Here is a 15,735-nt window from a genome sequence, read left to right as displayed (position 1 = left end):
ACCTAGCCCGAGTCCGAGCCCTGGGTCGGGCGGAGCGGAGTTCGCCGTCTTCCGGGACTTAGCCCGAGTCCGAGCCCTAGGTCGGGCGGAGCGGAGTTCGCCGTCTTCCGGGACTTAGCCCGAGTCCGAGCCCTGGGTCGGGCGGAGCAGAGTTTCCTGTGGTGCCTTTGGCGGGGCCTGACTGCCTGTCAGTCTCACTCTGTCAAGCGGCACTGCAGTCGGAGTGGCGCAGGCGGCGCTGTCCTTCTGTCAGGCCGGTCAGTGGAGCGGCGAAGTGACGGCGGTCACTTCGGCTCTGCCGGGGGGCGCGCGTCAGGATAAAGGTGTCAGGACACCTTTGCGTTAAATGCTCCTGCGATTCGGTCGGTTGGTGCGGCGATTTAGTCAGGGTTGCTTCTTAGCGAAGGCAGGGCCTCGGGCGAGCCGGAGATGTGTCCGCCGTTGGAGGGGGGCCTCGGGCGAGACGGAAATCCTCCGGGGTCGGCTGCCCTTGTCCGAGGCTAGGCTCGGGCGAGGCACGATCGAGTCGCTCGAATGGACTGATCCCTGACTTAATCGCACCCATCAGGCCTTTGCAGCTTTATGCTGATGGGGGTTACCAGCTGAGAATTAGGAATCTTGAGGGTACCCCTAATTATTGTCCCCGACAGTAGCCCCCGAGCCTCGAAGGGAGTGTTAGCACTCGCTTGGAGGCTTTCGTCGCACTTTTTTGCAAGGGGACCAGCCTTTCTCGGTTGCATTTTGTTCCGGTGGGTGCGCGCGAGCGCACCCGCCGGGTGTAGCCCCCGAGGCCTCGGAGGAGTGGTTTCACTCCTCCGAGGTCTTAATGCCTTGCGTAATGCTTCGGCTGGTCTGGTTGTTCCTTCATGCGAACTGGTCGTAGCCCGGGTGCACGGTCGGGACCCAAGTTCTCGGGCTGGTATGTTGACGCTCAACGGTTCGGCCGGAGCCGGGTTTGCGAGAGCAGCCCCCGAGCCTCCGCACAGGGCGAGAGGACGATCAGGGACAGACTCGGCTTTTTTACATACGCCCCTGCGTCGCCTTTCCGCAAGGAGGAGGGGGGGAAAGCGCCATGTTACCCTCGATGGGCGCCGAACATGGTGTCTCCGGTGAGCTGCAAACGGGTAATCCGAGTGGACGTCCGTGCCCCGTTCGTTAGGGGTCGGCTAGGGGCCCAGAGGCACGCCCAAAAGTACCTACGGGTGATCTGCCGGACCCGGTCCCCTGGCGACAGGGTCCGAGGGCTAGATGCCTCCCTCTGATGGGATTCCGTTACAAGATCGCTCCCGCTGGTCTCGGAAATGTCCTAGGGTACCTCGGGAGCGCAGCCCGAGCCTTGGTTATGTATCGAACGTACCCCTGGTCATCCCTCGCTCGGCGTCTGAGGCGACTGTGAACCCTTCGGGGGCCAGCCTTCGAACCCCTGATCAGTAATGGGCGCGGAGCCCGAATAGCCTGAGGCGGCCGTGGAACCCTTCGGGGGGCCGGCCTTCGAACCCCTGACCAGTAGTGGGTGTAGGGCCCACGCGATCTGAGGCGGCTGTTGAACCCCTCGGGGGGCCAGCCTTCGAACCTCTGATCAGTAGGGGGGCTCGGAGCCCGGTTCCATCACGGGGAAGGATCCTTTTCGGGGTATCCCCCTTTCCCGGTCCCTGTTGCAAGAGATAGAGAAAGAGGAAAAAAGGAAAAGGATACGAAATCGAACGACGTGGCGTACCTTTTTTGGCGCGGTTATTACGGCGAAGGCGAAGCGTCGCCCGCTTCTCCCGCCAGAAGCGCCGCCTGTCCCGCCGCGGAGTTAATGCGACGGGGCGAGTGGTTGGCCGGGCGGCCGTTGCGCGTGCGCGAGCCGTTCGAGGAACGGCTGTTTCGCTTCGCGTTTTTTGAATCCCGCATCCGGTCCGGGCGGAACGCTGGAAACGGTCTCGCCTTGGTCTTTATATACCTGGGAGAGGGTCTGGTGACGGTTCTTCGCTCCGCTTCCTGCCTCCTCCTTTAGGTTTTCGCAACCCGAGAGACCTTAGCCAGAGAAGAGAAAACCGCCCTTCCTGCCCCTTGCGCCGCCATCCCTTCCGTTTTGGTGATGGCTGACCGGGTGACCATCATCTCGCCGCGCGATCCATGGCCCTTTTCCACGGTGACGGCGAGCGATCTGGAGGAGCTGGTCGGCGAGGGTTTGCTTCGCCCTCTCACCGATGAGCAGCGACCAGAATGGATTCCTCCCATGGGCGGAGCCGCTGCGTCCGCACCGCCGGGGTACGTCGTGAGCTTCGTCTCCTTCCACGAGCGGGGATTCGGTGTGCCGGCGGGCCGCTTTATGCGGGCGATCCTGTACCACTATGGGGTGGAGTTGCACAACCTCACCCCCAACTCCATCTCGCAGGCCGCTATCTTCGTAGCGGTGTGCGAAGGGTATTTGGGGATCGCCCCCCATTGGGATTTGTGGACCCATCTCTTTTTCGCCGAGCTTTTTGCCTCGCCGACGGGGGAGAGGAAGGTCCGCGCAGCGGTGCGGGTCGGCGGCTGCACCCTCCTGCTGAGGAAGTCGCGGGCGTCGCAGTATATTCCTGCCATCCTCGCGTCCTCGAACAAGGGGTGGCAGCGCCGGTGGTTCTACCTCCGGAACGACGGTGAGTTGCTCCCGCCGTTCTCCCAGCGAGTAGTCACCGCCGCCACCGACGCCTGGCGTCACGGGACCCCGCACGAAAGACAGAAGAACCTCGGACCCCTTCTCCAGGCCTTGGCGGCGCTGCGGGAGGGGGGACTCACCGCTGCGGGATTGATTGCTGCCATCCACCGTCGGAGGGTGCTTCCCTTGGCGGAGCGACGGCTGTTGCTTTGGGAGATGACCCCGGAGGCTGACTGGGAGGGCTCACGGATGTCCCCAGATCCTCTTCCCTTCGACGCCCTCCAATGGCGGGTGTCGGCTGTGTTGGGGAAGTCGGACCCCCACGCCTTCTCCCAGCTTCGGATGCGCCCCGACCAGGGGTGCGTGACTCTGGTGAGTGTTCGCTCCTTCCTTCTTCATACATTGGGTTGCTCCTGGTTCTTACGATCGGGCTTCTTTCCCCACTTTCTTCAGGAGGTGGGGTGGCACAAGCCTTCCCGGCCACGGGTCCCGGAGGATGCGGTGGACCAAGCAGCGCGGCGGGTCGCCGCGGAGGAGAAGAAGAAGAAGAAGGATGCGGAGAAGGCCCGGGCCCGTGAGCGGAGGTGGGCTCGGGATGCCTTGGAAAAGCGCCGTCGCCAGCAGGAGAGGGAGGGACTCCCGAGGGAGCCGTCGCCGGAGACGCCCGACGACGACGACGACGATGATGATGATGAGGAGGACGACATGGCCGCCCGTCTCGGCCTCAGCCCCGGCTTGGAGTGTGGCCAGGAGCCGTCGAGCCAGCCCCCGAGCGGGCCGATGCCGTCAGTCCCCGGAGCCGGGGCGTCGGGGTCCCGGCCCGAGGCACGGGGGCAACCCGAGAGGGCACCTGACCCCTCGGCTGGAGGAGCTGAGGTGACTCCGGGGGGCCAGGTCAGGGCGTCTGCTCCCCAAGAGCTGCTGCTCGTACCGGCAGCGCATGGAGGTGACCCTCAAGTCATCGTGACAGTGCCCGGGCAATCTGCTCCCCGGGTGTCCAAAGCAAGGGTGGCGCCCAAATTGCCGGCGAAGCGGACCTCGACGGCTGTTCCGGGAGCTGGGATCCAAGAAACTTCCCCCCAGGCACGGTGGATCATGGCCCAGAGCGGGTAAGTATCTCGGAATGTCTTCGTCTTGGCTTTCCATTCATATGTCTCGGCCGTGATTTTCCTTTTTCCCTCAGCAAGCGAAGCCATGGCCAGACCGACCTGGCACCCCGGAAGGACCTTAAGACGGCGCCGGCCTGTGCGGCCAGCGCCGCTCCGGGCCTTGTCGTTCAGCCGACCCTTTCGCAGGGCGTTTCACCTCAGGGGGCTCGGGCGGCACCTGTCACTGGGGGGCAGGTTCCCGAGGCTGGCTCTTCTGCCGAGGCGGCCATCGTGATAGGGGAGGCGGCTGACGCCGACGTGGTCCCGAGCCCGCCTGTCGTGCCGGCCATGCTGGCGCCTGCCGCTACCGAAGTCGCCGCCGTCCCAGTCGGAGAGCGACCGGTTGCTGCCGGCGTCGAGACGGCTGATGCGTCGGCGCCCCGTGCCTCGGAAGAGGTGGGCGTGGACGCGCGATCCGTCCAGCCGGGCGGCAGCCTCATCGCTGTGCGGCGGAGCCCCGGGGCCCGGCGCCAGTTGCTCCGGTTTCGGACCCGCGAGGCCTCGGACCCTGTCTTCATTCTCGACGATGAACGGGAGGACCAGTCCTGGGATGAGCTCCGCGAGTGTGCTGAAGCAACGGTGGGGTCGCTCCGGTCGTCGCTGGAGGTTTTCTGCAGGGACGTCCCCAAAATCCTCCAGATAACGGTTTCAGGCATACCTTTTCTTTTCTGTGAGCAAGGCGTTCTTCGTGACACCATGTTTCCTTCCCCTAGGATCTGACGGATCGGAGCGCCGCCAAGTCGTCGTTCATCCGCCGCGAGGTCGATGTCTAGGGCTCGCTGCGATCCCTGAGGACCTCGCTCGCCGGGGCTACTGCGCGCCTTTCTCAGCAGGGTGCCAAGGTAGCGGACCTTCAGTTGCTCTGCACTGACCTGAGAGCCGAGGCGGCAGCAGCGCGCGCGGAGGCGGCAGTGGCGCGCGTAGAGGCGCAACGGCAGCGGTCGGAGTTCGTCTAGGTCGTCGAGGAGCGGGACCAATCTCGGGGCCGGGCTGCCGAGGCCGAAAGCCGGGCTGAAACCCTCGCGGCCGACTTAGCCGCAGCCCAGGTCGCGGCCTCGGAGCAGCGTGCCCGAGCCGGAGGTACGCCTTGGCCGTCCCTGGTTCTTGTTCTTGTCTGTTTCCTCTGCTTGTGTTTGAGGTCTTTCTTCTGGTTGTTCACAGAGCTCGAGTCCGCCCTTGACGAGTCCGCCAAGGCGCTCGCCAAGGCGCTTGCCGGAGCTGCCGAGCAGAGGGAGGCTGACCTCGCGGCCATGTCCGAGGCCGTCTCGGACGTTTATCGGATCCTTGGCTCCGGCGACGTCCCTTCAGGAAGCTCCCCTCAAAGCCGCCTTCAAGCCTTGGGTGATCACGCGCGCGGCAGAGTCCGCGAGGCGCTACACCACGACGTCAGGCGGGCCTTCGCCGTGCTCGCTTCCCACTACGTTGTGGACCTGGAGCGGGTTAGTGAGGGGTATTGTCTTCCTGACGAAGACGAAGCTGCCCTGGCAGAAGTTCAGCGGCTCGACGCGGTTGCCGCGGGTCCGAGCGCGGTGCTGGCGACCACCTTTGAGGCGGAGATCCTTCCCCCTGCGCCGTCGCCGGAAGCCGAGATGGACCTTACCGAAGGCGGGGACGGAGCTGAAGGCGCGGCTCCTTCCCAAGGCGGCGCCTAACTCTTGTTGGAACAGTTTCTGTTGGACGTGCGTGTGTCTTACTGCGGCCGCTGAGGCCTGAACACTTTGTTTTTCTTGCATGAAGTCGCACTCTTTTTCCTTTCATTTTGCGTGTCCGGCTTAGCCTGTCAATAATAGGGTGGCTTCCCGAGTTGGGTCATTTTTCGTGGCGGGTGATGAGTGAGGTGTCCCTAACCCGGAGGCATAGGAGTTCCTCGGCTCAGTCGGCCTCGCCACTTACATGTACCCACATTCGCTCCTCGGGGCCCTGCTTCTGACATAGCTGGGAGAACGCAAAAGCCTTTTTTGATCGAAAATTTTGGATGCGGAGAGGTACACCCAATCTTGACGCGGAGGGGTTCCCCCTTTTTAGCCCCGAGGGAGGGTCGGGCTCTGCCGAGGCGAGGCCGACCCTTCCTTGACGACTGAGACTTGTGTGGGAGCGAGGTATACGAACAGCTTGAAAACATCTTAAGGGTAGAAGCAACGTAGCTGTCGGACGTTCCAAGCGTTGCCGTAGACCTCGCCTTGACCGCCAGTCAGCTTGTACGTTCCGGGCTCCAGAACTTCGGCGGTGACAAGCGGCCTTTCCCGGGGGTGTGTGCAGCCCCCGGGTACCCCCAGCAAGGGCTCGGGGTGCTGTGCGATGGTCGGAGTCTTCTCCTGGTTGGCTTTGATGCCCCGTTTGGAGTTAATGAACTCCAAGACCATGCCCTGGGGCACCCCGAGGACCCACCTTTCAGGGTTGAGCTTGACGCTTTTCGCTTCTTTTAGCTTGTGGATCTCCTCGCCTATCACTCTGCGCTTCTCCTTGTCGAATCGGCGCAGAGGCTGCTTGACGGGTCGGGCTCCGACCCGAATATCTAGCGAGTGCTCGGCGACATCCCTTGGTATGCCGGGCAGGTCCGAGGGACTCCACGCGAAGACGTCGGCGTTTGCGCGGAGAGAGTCGACGAGCACTGCTTCCTATTTGGGGTCGAGCCCGGAACCGATCCGGATCTGCTTGGAGGTGTCGCCACTGGGGTCGAGAGGGACGGCCTTGACCGTCTCCACCGGCTCGAAGTTTCCGGCATGGCGCTTCACGTCTGGCACCTCTTTGGAGAGGCTTTCCAGGTCGGCGATGAGGGCCTCGGACTCGGCGAGGGCCTCGGCGTACTTCACGCACTCCACGTCGCATTCGAACGCGTGTTTGTACGTGGGGCCGACGGTGATGACCCCGTTGGGGCCCGGCATCTTGAGCTTCAGGTAGGTGTAGTTGGGGACGGCCATGAACTTCGCGTAGCATGGCCTCCCCAGTACCGCGTGGTAGGTTCCTCGGAACCCGACCACCTTGAACGTCAGAGTCTCCCTTCGGAAGTTAGAGGGCGTTCCGAAGCAGACGGGGAGGTCGAGTCGTCCGAGGGGCTGGACGCGCTTCCCGGGAATGATCCCGTGGAAGGGCGCAGCGCCTGCTCGGATGGAGGACAGATCGACGCGCAGGAGCCCGAGGGTCTCGGCGTAGATGATGTTGAGGCAGCTGCCCCCGTCCATAAGGACCTTGGTGAGCCTGACGTCGCCGACAATGGGATCGACGACGAGCGGGTATTTCCCCGGGCTTGGCACATGGTCGGGGTGGTCAGCTTGGTCAAAGGTGGTGGGCTTGTCGGACCATTCTAGGTAGACTGGCGCCGCCACCTTCACCGAGCAGACCTCCCGGCGCTCTTGCTTGCGATGCCGAGCCGAGGCATTCGCCGCATGCCCACCGTAGATCATGAAGCAGTCGCGGACCTCGGGGAACTCTCCTGCTTGGTGATCTTCCTTCTTGTCATCGTCGCGGGCCCTGCCACCCTCCGCGGGTGGCCCGGCCCTGTGGAAGTGGCGCCGAAGCATGACGCACTCCTCAAGGGTGTGCTTGACGGGCCCCTGATGATAGGGGCACGACTCCTTGAGCATCTTGTCAAAGAGGTTGGCACCTCCGGGGGGCTTCCGAGGGTTCTTGTACTCGGCAGCGGCGACAAGGTCCGCGTCGGCGGCGTCGCGTTTCGCTTGCGACTTCTTCTTGCCTTTCTTCTTGGTGCCGCGCGGAGTAGACGCCTCGGGAGCATCTTCCGATGGGCGGCCCTGGGGCTGCTTGTCCTTTCGGAAGATAGCCTCGACCGCCTCCTGGCCAGAGGCGAACTTGGTGGCGATGTCCATCAGCTCGCTCGCCCTGGTGGGGGTCTTGCGACCCAACTTACTCACCAGGTCGTGGCAGGTGGTGCCGGCAAGGAACGCGCCGATGACATCCGAGTCGGTGATGTTGGGCAGCTCAGTGCGCTGCTTCGAGAATCGCCGGATGTAGTCCCGGAGAGACTCTCCCGGCTGCTGTCGGCAGCTTCGGAGGTCCCAGGAATTCCCGGGGCGCACGTACGTGCCCTGGAAATTGCCGGTGAAGGCTTGGACCAGGTCATCCCAGTTGGAGATCTGCCCCGGAGGCAGGTGCTCCAACCAGGCGCGAGCGGTGTCGGAGAGGAACAGGGGGAGGTTGCGGATGATGAGGTTGTCATCGTCCGTTCCACCCAGTTGGCAGGCCAGGCGGTAGTCCGCGAGCCACAGTTCCGGTCTCGTTTCCCCCGAGTACTTTGTGATAGTAGTCGGGGGTCGGAACCGGGTTGGGAACGGCGCCCGTCGGATGGCCCGGCTGAAGGCCTGCGGACCGGGTGGTTCGGGCGAGGGACTCCGATCCTCCCCGCTGTCGTAGCGTCCCCCACGCCTGGGGTGGTAACCTCGGTGCACCCTCTCGTCGAGGTGGGCCCGACGGTCGCGATGATGGTGCTCATTGCCGAGGTGGCCTGGGGCCGCAGGCGCGGTGTTGCGCGTGCGCCCGGTGTAGACCGAGGCTTCCCGCATGAATCGGGAAGTCGCGGCATGAGGTTCCGAGGGGTATCCCTGCCTTCGGGAGGCAGAGCTCTCGACCCATCGGACCGCAGCGCCTTCCAGGAGATTCTTGAGCTCTCCCTGGATTCACCGACCCTCGGTGGTTGATGGCTCCGGCATTGCGCGGAGAAGCATCGCTGCTGCAGCCAGGTTCTGACCGACCCCACTGGATGCGGGTGGTGGCCTGAGCCTGACGCCATCGGCGACGCGGTGCTGGAGACCCTGGGGCAAGTGACGTATTTCTCCGGCCGGGGGTTGGCCCACCCATACCTGCCCGACGTCCCGGCGGATCGGCTCAAGCGCTCCTGCTCCCTCGTCGAGCCTGGCCTGCGCCCCGCGGACTTGCTCGAGCTGTGGGTCGTGACCCCCCGCCGGAACGGGGACCACAGCTAGCTCCCGCGGGATGTCAGCGCGAGGCACCGGCCTAGGGAGATCACCATCCTCCGGCATGCCGAGATGGTTGCCTTCGGAGGGATCCCCTAGCTCGACGTGGAAACATTCGCGGCTTGGGCCGCGGTCCTCGTCGTCGAGGCTGCGGCTACCGTCAGAACAGTCGGAGAGGCAGTAGTCACATGCAGTCATGAAGTCCCGCATGGCACTGGGGTTGCCAAATCCAGAGAAATCCCAACAGATGTTGGGGTCGTCATCTTCCTCGGACCCAGAGGGCCTGTAGGTCGAGACGTCCGTCAACCGGTCCCAAGGCGACCGCATGCGAAACCCTAGAGGGTTTGATCTCGCCTCTACGAGTGCGCCCGCCAAAGCAAGGTCGCTAGGCGGGTTGAGGCTGAGTCGAAATGACGTAGGATGGGAATCGGTTGGTACCTTTCGGTCGGCGAGCAGCGACATAGTCACGTTGGGGACTGATCGCACCGCCGTCTCAGGTACGAGGGCGACGTCCTGCAAGCTCTCCGCGAGCGCGCTGGCGTCGTCCGCTTGCTCGGGATTGGCGTGTCGCGGGGAGATGGCGCTCGCCTTCGTCTCAAACGCGAGGTCGACGCCCGGCGCGCCCCCCGTTGGAGCGCTGGGGACGTCGACTCGCTCGACAGCCAACGAGGCACAGCCTCCCGCTTGGCCTTGGTTGCCCCGCCTCCTCCTCCGTTGGCGGGGGAGAGGACGGGGCGAGCTCGAATGTTGTTCTTCCACCACACGGGGAAGACGTCGTCGATCCCGCCGCCGGCGGGCGGTCTGTCGGCCGCCATTGTCGTTGTCGCGCGGCGGTGGAAGGAGTATCATGTCGTAGCTGCCGTCGAAGGACATGAACTCAAGACTCCCGAAACGGAGCACCGTCCCGGGTTGGAGAGGTTGCTGGAGACTGCCCATCTGGAGATTGACGGGAAGCTGTTCGTCAACACGCAGCAGGCCCCTACCTGGCGCGCCAACTGTCGGCGTTTCAAGCCCGGGGGGGGTCCCTAAGCCGACGAGTGAATGTCGCTGCGTGCCCCAGCCCAGATGGGTCGAGCGTGTGGGCGAGCGCGAAGGAGGGAAGCGAGGTGGCCGGAGATGGGCGTGAGAGAGGTGGAAATCCCGCGGCCTTCGTGTTCGTCCCGCGCCCAGGTCGGGTGCGCTTGTAGTAGGGGGTTACAAGCGTCCACGCGGGTGAGGGAAGCGAGCGGCCCCAAGAGAGCGCCTGTCCCGTCCTCGTCCCCGCGCGGCCAACCCTCTCTAAGAGGGCCCTGGTCCTTCCTTTTATAGGCGTAAGGAGAGGATCCAGGTGTACAATGGGGGTGTAGCAGAGTGCTACGTGTCTAGCGGGGGAGAGCTAGCGCCCTAAGTACATGCCGATGTGGCAGCCGGAGAGATCTTGGCACCCAGCTGGTGTGATGTCGTGGCCGTCGGAGGAGCAACGGAACCTGGCGGAGGGACAGCTGTCGGAGCGGTTAAGTCCTTGCTGACGTCCTCCTGCTTCCGTAAGAGAGCTGAGAGCCACCGCCGTCACAGAGCTTGCGGGGCGCCATCATTGCCTATCTGGCGGAGCTAGCCAGATGGGACACCGGTCTTGTTCTCTGCGGCCCGAGTCGGCTCGAGGTAGGGTGATGATGGCGCTTCCTGTTGACGTGGCTGGCCTGCGCCCTAGGTTGGGCGACGTGGAGGCTCCTCCGAAGTCGAGGTCGAGTCTGTCTTCCATGGCCGAGGCCGAGCCCGAGCCCCTGGGTCGGGCGAGGCGGAGGTCGTTCGGCAGAGGCCAGGGCGGAGTCCGAGCCCTGGGGTCGGGCGAAGCGGAGTTCGTCGTCTTCTGGGGCTGAGCCCGAGTCCGAGCCCTAGGGTCGGGCGGAGCGGAGTTCGCCGTCTTCCGGGACCTAGCCCGAGTCTGAGCCCTGGGGTCGGGCGGAGCGGAGTTCGCCGTCTTCCGGGACCTAGCCCGAGTCCGAGCCCTGGGTCGGGCGGAGCGGAGTTCGCCGTCTTCCGGGACTTAGCCCGAGTCCGAGCCCTGGGGTCGAGCGGAGCGGAGTTCGCCGTCTTCCGGGACCTAGCCCGAGTCCGAGCCCTGGGTCGGGCGGAGCGGAGTTCGCAGTCTTTCGGGACTTAGCCCGAGTCCGAGCCCTGGGGCGGGCGGAGCGGAGTTCGTCGTCTTCCGGGACTTAGCTCGAGTCCGAGCCCTGGGTCGGGCGGAGCGGAGTTTCCTGTGGTGCCTTTGGTGGGGCCTGACTGCCTATCAGTCTCACTCTGTCAAGCGGCACTGCAGTCGGAGTGGCGCAGGCGGCGCTGTCCTTCTGTCAGGCCGGTCAGTGGAGCGGCGAAGTGACGGCGGTCACTTCGGCTCTGCCGGGGGGCGCGCGTCAGGATAAAGGTGTCAGGCCACCTTTGCATTAAATGCTCCTGCGATTCGGTCGGTTGGTGCGGCGATTTAGTCAGGGTTGCTTCTTAGCGAAGGCAGGGCCTCGGGCGAGCCGGAGATGTGTCCGCCGTTGGAGGGGGGCCTCGGGCGAGACGGAAATCCTCCGGGGTCGGCTGCCCTTGTCCGAGGCTAGGCTCGGGCGAGGCACGATCGAGTCGCTCGAATGGACTGATCCCTGACTTAATCGCACCCATCAGGCCTTTGCAGCTTTATGCTGATGGGGGTTACCAGCTGAGAATTAGGAGTCTTGAGGGTACCCCTAATTATGGTCCCCGACACTATGGCAATCCTTGCTAACACCGCTCAAACTGCCAAGCTCACTCTCGATAGTCGAGAAGATTTTGTGGTCGATCTATCCACTGAGTTGGTAGAGAAGGATCTGCAGGTGGAGAGGCTGAGCCAGCGCATCACCACCTTGGAGCAGCAGGTGGAGATCCAAGACAACACTATTGTTGTCTTGGAGAACCAGCTTCACGATGTGCAGAGGGAACTCGAAGAAGCAAATGACCACTTGGACATGCACCACCTGGAGATGGAGGCCAATGAAGCAGGAAGCGAGGGAGAAGAGGCTCCCAAGGAGCTAGGACCAGCCCCTGGTGCCAATGGGACTACCTCCGCGATGCCTCCTTCACCCGTATCCAGTGTCGCTTCCACCGCTCAGGGTTAAGCAGTCACTTCGACACTTTTAGGCGGATAGAAACCTATGCGAGCTTAGTTAATGTCAGATTTTGGACTAGGCTTATGGGTACTTTCCCCTGATTGATGTAACCCTGTGAACTTTTGAAATCTGTGGGATATTTGTCACCATGTTATCTTCATTTCGAACCTAATATTATGATTATGGAATTTTCCTTCCATATGAGATGATATCTTGTCGTTCGAAACTGTGAGTTGGGATAACAATGGCGACAATCTCTGTTTTCAGATGGCAGCTAGGCAGCGTCGCGGGCATAACGAGCAGGTTCCCCCGCCACCTCCCCCAGCTCCCACAGTGCAGGAGCTGATGGCCCAGCAGAATGAGATTCTGCGACAGCTCTTGCAGCGCCAGCCCCACCCTCAGCAGCATGGTGGAGGCCAGCATCAGCGACCACCGGCTATGGCAACTTACCAGGAGTTTCTGAGCACGCAGCCACCCTTGTTCACCAAGGCAGAGGATCCGTTGGACGCCGACGTATGGCTTCGCGTCGTTGAGTCCAAGTTTCCCCTCCTCACGGGAGACTGCCCTGATGAGGCGAAGGCTCGCTTCGCCGCACAGCAGCTTCGCGGCCCTGCTCGGACTTGGTGGGACCACTTCCGTGCTATGCTCTCCGCTGAACGGAAAGTATCTTCGGAAGAATTCAAGACTGCCTTCAGAGGACACCACATCCCAACTGGCATTCTTGATCGGAAGTTGAATGAATTTTTGGCCCTTAATCAAGGAACCCGCATGGTACTGCAGTATGCGCAAGCCTTCAACGACTTATGCCAGTATGCAGGGTATCATGCTGATTCTGATGAAAAGAAGAGAGATCGCTTCCGCAGGGGTCTCAACACCAAGCTGCGGGAACGACTCAACACTGTCCGGGCTGATAGCTTCAATGAGTTGGTCAACATGGCCATCTCCCAGGAGGATTGCATTGTCGCTCACCGGGCAGAGAAGAAGAGAAAGGCACCAATGGCAGCACCATCCGCTCAGGCTCAGAGATTCCGGATTGTTTCTCACAATCAGAGCAGGGGTTTTCAGCATCAGGCAGGTAGATGGGTGATCAGGCCACCTCAGCAGCAGCAGCAGCCGGCACCCAACCGCTATCCAGCTCCCGCCCCAAGGAACAATCAGCCTCCGCAGCAGCAGCAGTTCCGCCAGGGCAATGGAAACAAGTGCTTCACTTGTGGCAATGTGGGCCACTATGCCAAGAATTGTCCCAGGAACCAGCAGAGGCAGATGCCAGCACCAAATCAAGACAAGGGAAGAAAGCAGAAGGTGCAAGTCAGGCAAGGGAAGCTCAACTTCACTAGTCTGGAGGAAGTACCTGAAGGAGCTCCTATCATGACCAGTATCTTTTCAGTTTATAATCAACCTGCTTTAATTCTGTTTGATTCTGGTGCATCTCATAGTTTCATTAGCCAGAGGTTCAGTGCTAGATGTAAACTGCCATTCTCTCACTCAAAAGGGTCATTCATGATAGTCACACCTGGGGGTAAAATTGCAACTAATCAATTAAACCAAAGTGTGCCTATTCAACTGGGAAGCCACATTGTCAAAACCACTCTTCTTGTGTTGGGATTAGAAAATGTGGACATTATTTTAGGAGCAAATTGGATGACCTTGCACCAAGTTGTGCTTGATATAGCCAGCCGTACCGTGGAAGTTAATTCTCCGTTCTGCGGGAACTTCACCTTAATTCTGCCTAGTCAAGGTTCTACTCAATCATGTGCTTTCTCTATGACGGAGTTACCTCTGAAGAAGATCCCAATGGTTTGTGAGTATGCAGATGTCTTCCCTGATGAATTGCCAGGAATGCCACTAGACCGGGATATTGAATTCGCCATCGAGTTGCAACCGGGAATGGCCCCAATTTCCAAGAGGCCCTACCGAATGCCACCCGCTGAGTTGGCAGAATTGAAGAAGCAATTGCAAGAGTTGCTGGATAAGGGATTTATTCGCCCAAGCACTTCGCCTTGGGGATGTCCAGCACTGTTTGTGAAGAAGAAGGATGAAAGCTTGAGGCTGTGTATAGATTACCGCCCTCTTAATGCGGTAACTATCAAGAACAAGTATCCTTTGCCTCGTATTGATGTTCTTTTTGACCAGTTGGTCGGGGCCAAGGTATTTTCCAAGATAGACCTTCGCTCTGGCTACCATCAGATCAAGATACGAGCAAGCGATATTCCGAAGACGACATTCTCAACCAGATATGGGCTATATGAATTTTTGGTGATGTCATTCGGGTTGACAAATGCACCAGCATATTTCATGTATCTGATGAATTCTGTTTTCATGCCGGAATTGGACAAGTTCGTAGTGGTTTTCATTGATGATATTTTGGTGTACTCAAAGAACGAAGAAGAACATGCCGGGCATTTGCATGTAGTGCTTCAACGTCTGCGAGAGCACCACCTTTATGCCAAGTTATCCAAGTGTGATTTTTGGCTAAAGGAAATCAAATTCTTGGGTCACACTATCTCTCAGGCTGGAATAGCTGTTGATCCTGATAAAGTGCAAGAGGTGATGAACTGGAAGCCACCAACAACTGTCCGTCAGATTCGGAGTTTTCTGGGATTAGCTGGTTATTACCGAAGATTTATTCCGGACTTATCTCGAATTGCGAAGCCTATAACTGAGTTGCTGAAGAAAGAAGTCAAGTTTGTTTGGAGTCAGAAGTGCGAAGATGCCTTCCATACATTGAGGCAGCATCTGACCACAGCACCAGTATTGGCACAACCCGACAACAGCAAGCCTTTTGATGTATATTGCGATGCCTCTAGCACCGGGCTAGGTTGTGTCTTGATGCAAGACAACCGAGTCATTGCTTATGCCTCAAGAGCACTCAGGCCTCATGAGCAAAACTATCCCACTCATGACCTCGAGTTGGCAGCAGTGGTTCATGCATTAAAAATGTGGAGGCACTATCTAATGGGAACCCACTGCAACATCTTCACTGATCATAAGAGCCTTAAGTACATTTTTACTCAGGCTGATCTCAACATGAGGCAGAGAAGATGGCTAGAGCTGATCAAGGATTATGACCTGGAGGTACATTATCGCCCAGGAAAAGCTAATGTGGTAGCAGATGCCTTGAGTCGGAAGATGCAATGCAATTGTATTCTGATGGATTCTCGCATTAACACCTTGTGTGATGAGTTGAGCAAGATGCAAATTGAAGTGATTCCTTCTGGTTCTTTGTCTCACATTTCTGTTGAGCCAGCTTTGCAAGACCAGATTATCATGGCCCAGCTCAGTGACAAGGGAGTGCAAATTATCAAGAAGAATCTCCATCAGAAGGTTGAGAAGTATAATTGTTTCTGCCAGAATGAAAAGGGTGTGTTATGGTTTAAAAGCAGATTGGTAATTCCTAAAGATTAGGACCTCAAGAGGAAAATCTTGGATGAGGCTCATCTCTCCAAATTCTATATGCATCCGGGAAGCACCAAGATGTACCATGACCTGAAGCCTTTGTACTGGTGGACCAGAATGAAGAGGGAGATAGCCCAGTATGTATCAGAGTGTGACACCTGTCAGAGGATAAAGGCAAGCCACTTGAAGTCAGCTGGAGCTTTGCAACCCCTGTCCATACCTTCGTGGAAGTGGGATGACATCAGCATGGATTTCATTGTGGGTCTGCCCAACACCTCCCGTCATCATGATTCGATTTGGGTTATTGTGGACCGACTGACGAAAGTGGCGCATTTTCTTCCTGTGCACACCACTGATAAGGCTCAGAAGTATGCAGAATTGTATATTGACCGAATCGTGTGTTTGCACGGATTACCTCGGACCATTGTTTCTGACCCAGGAGCCCAATTTGTTGCCAGATTTTGGGAACAATTGCAAGAGTCTTTGGGAACCAAGCTAATCAGGAGTTCAGCCTACCACCC

The sequence above is a fragment of the Zea mays genome, chromosome 10 (genome assembly GCF_902167145.1).
Source record: "Zea mays cultivar B73 chromosome 10, Zm-B73-REFERENCE-NAM-5.0, whole genome shotgun sequence".
Taxonomy (NCBI): Eukaryota; Viridiplantae; Streptophyta; class Magnoliopsida; order Poales; family Poaceae; genus Zea; species Zea mays.
Note: the sequence above shows the minus strand (reverse complement) of the source record.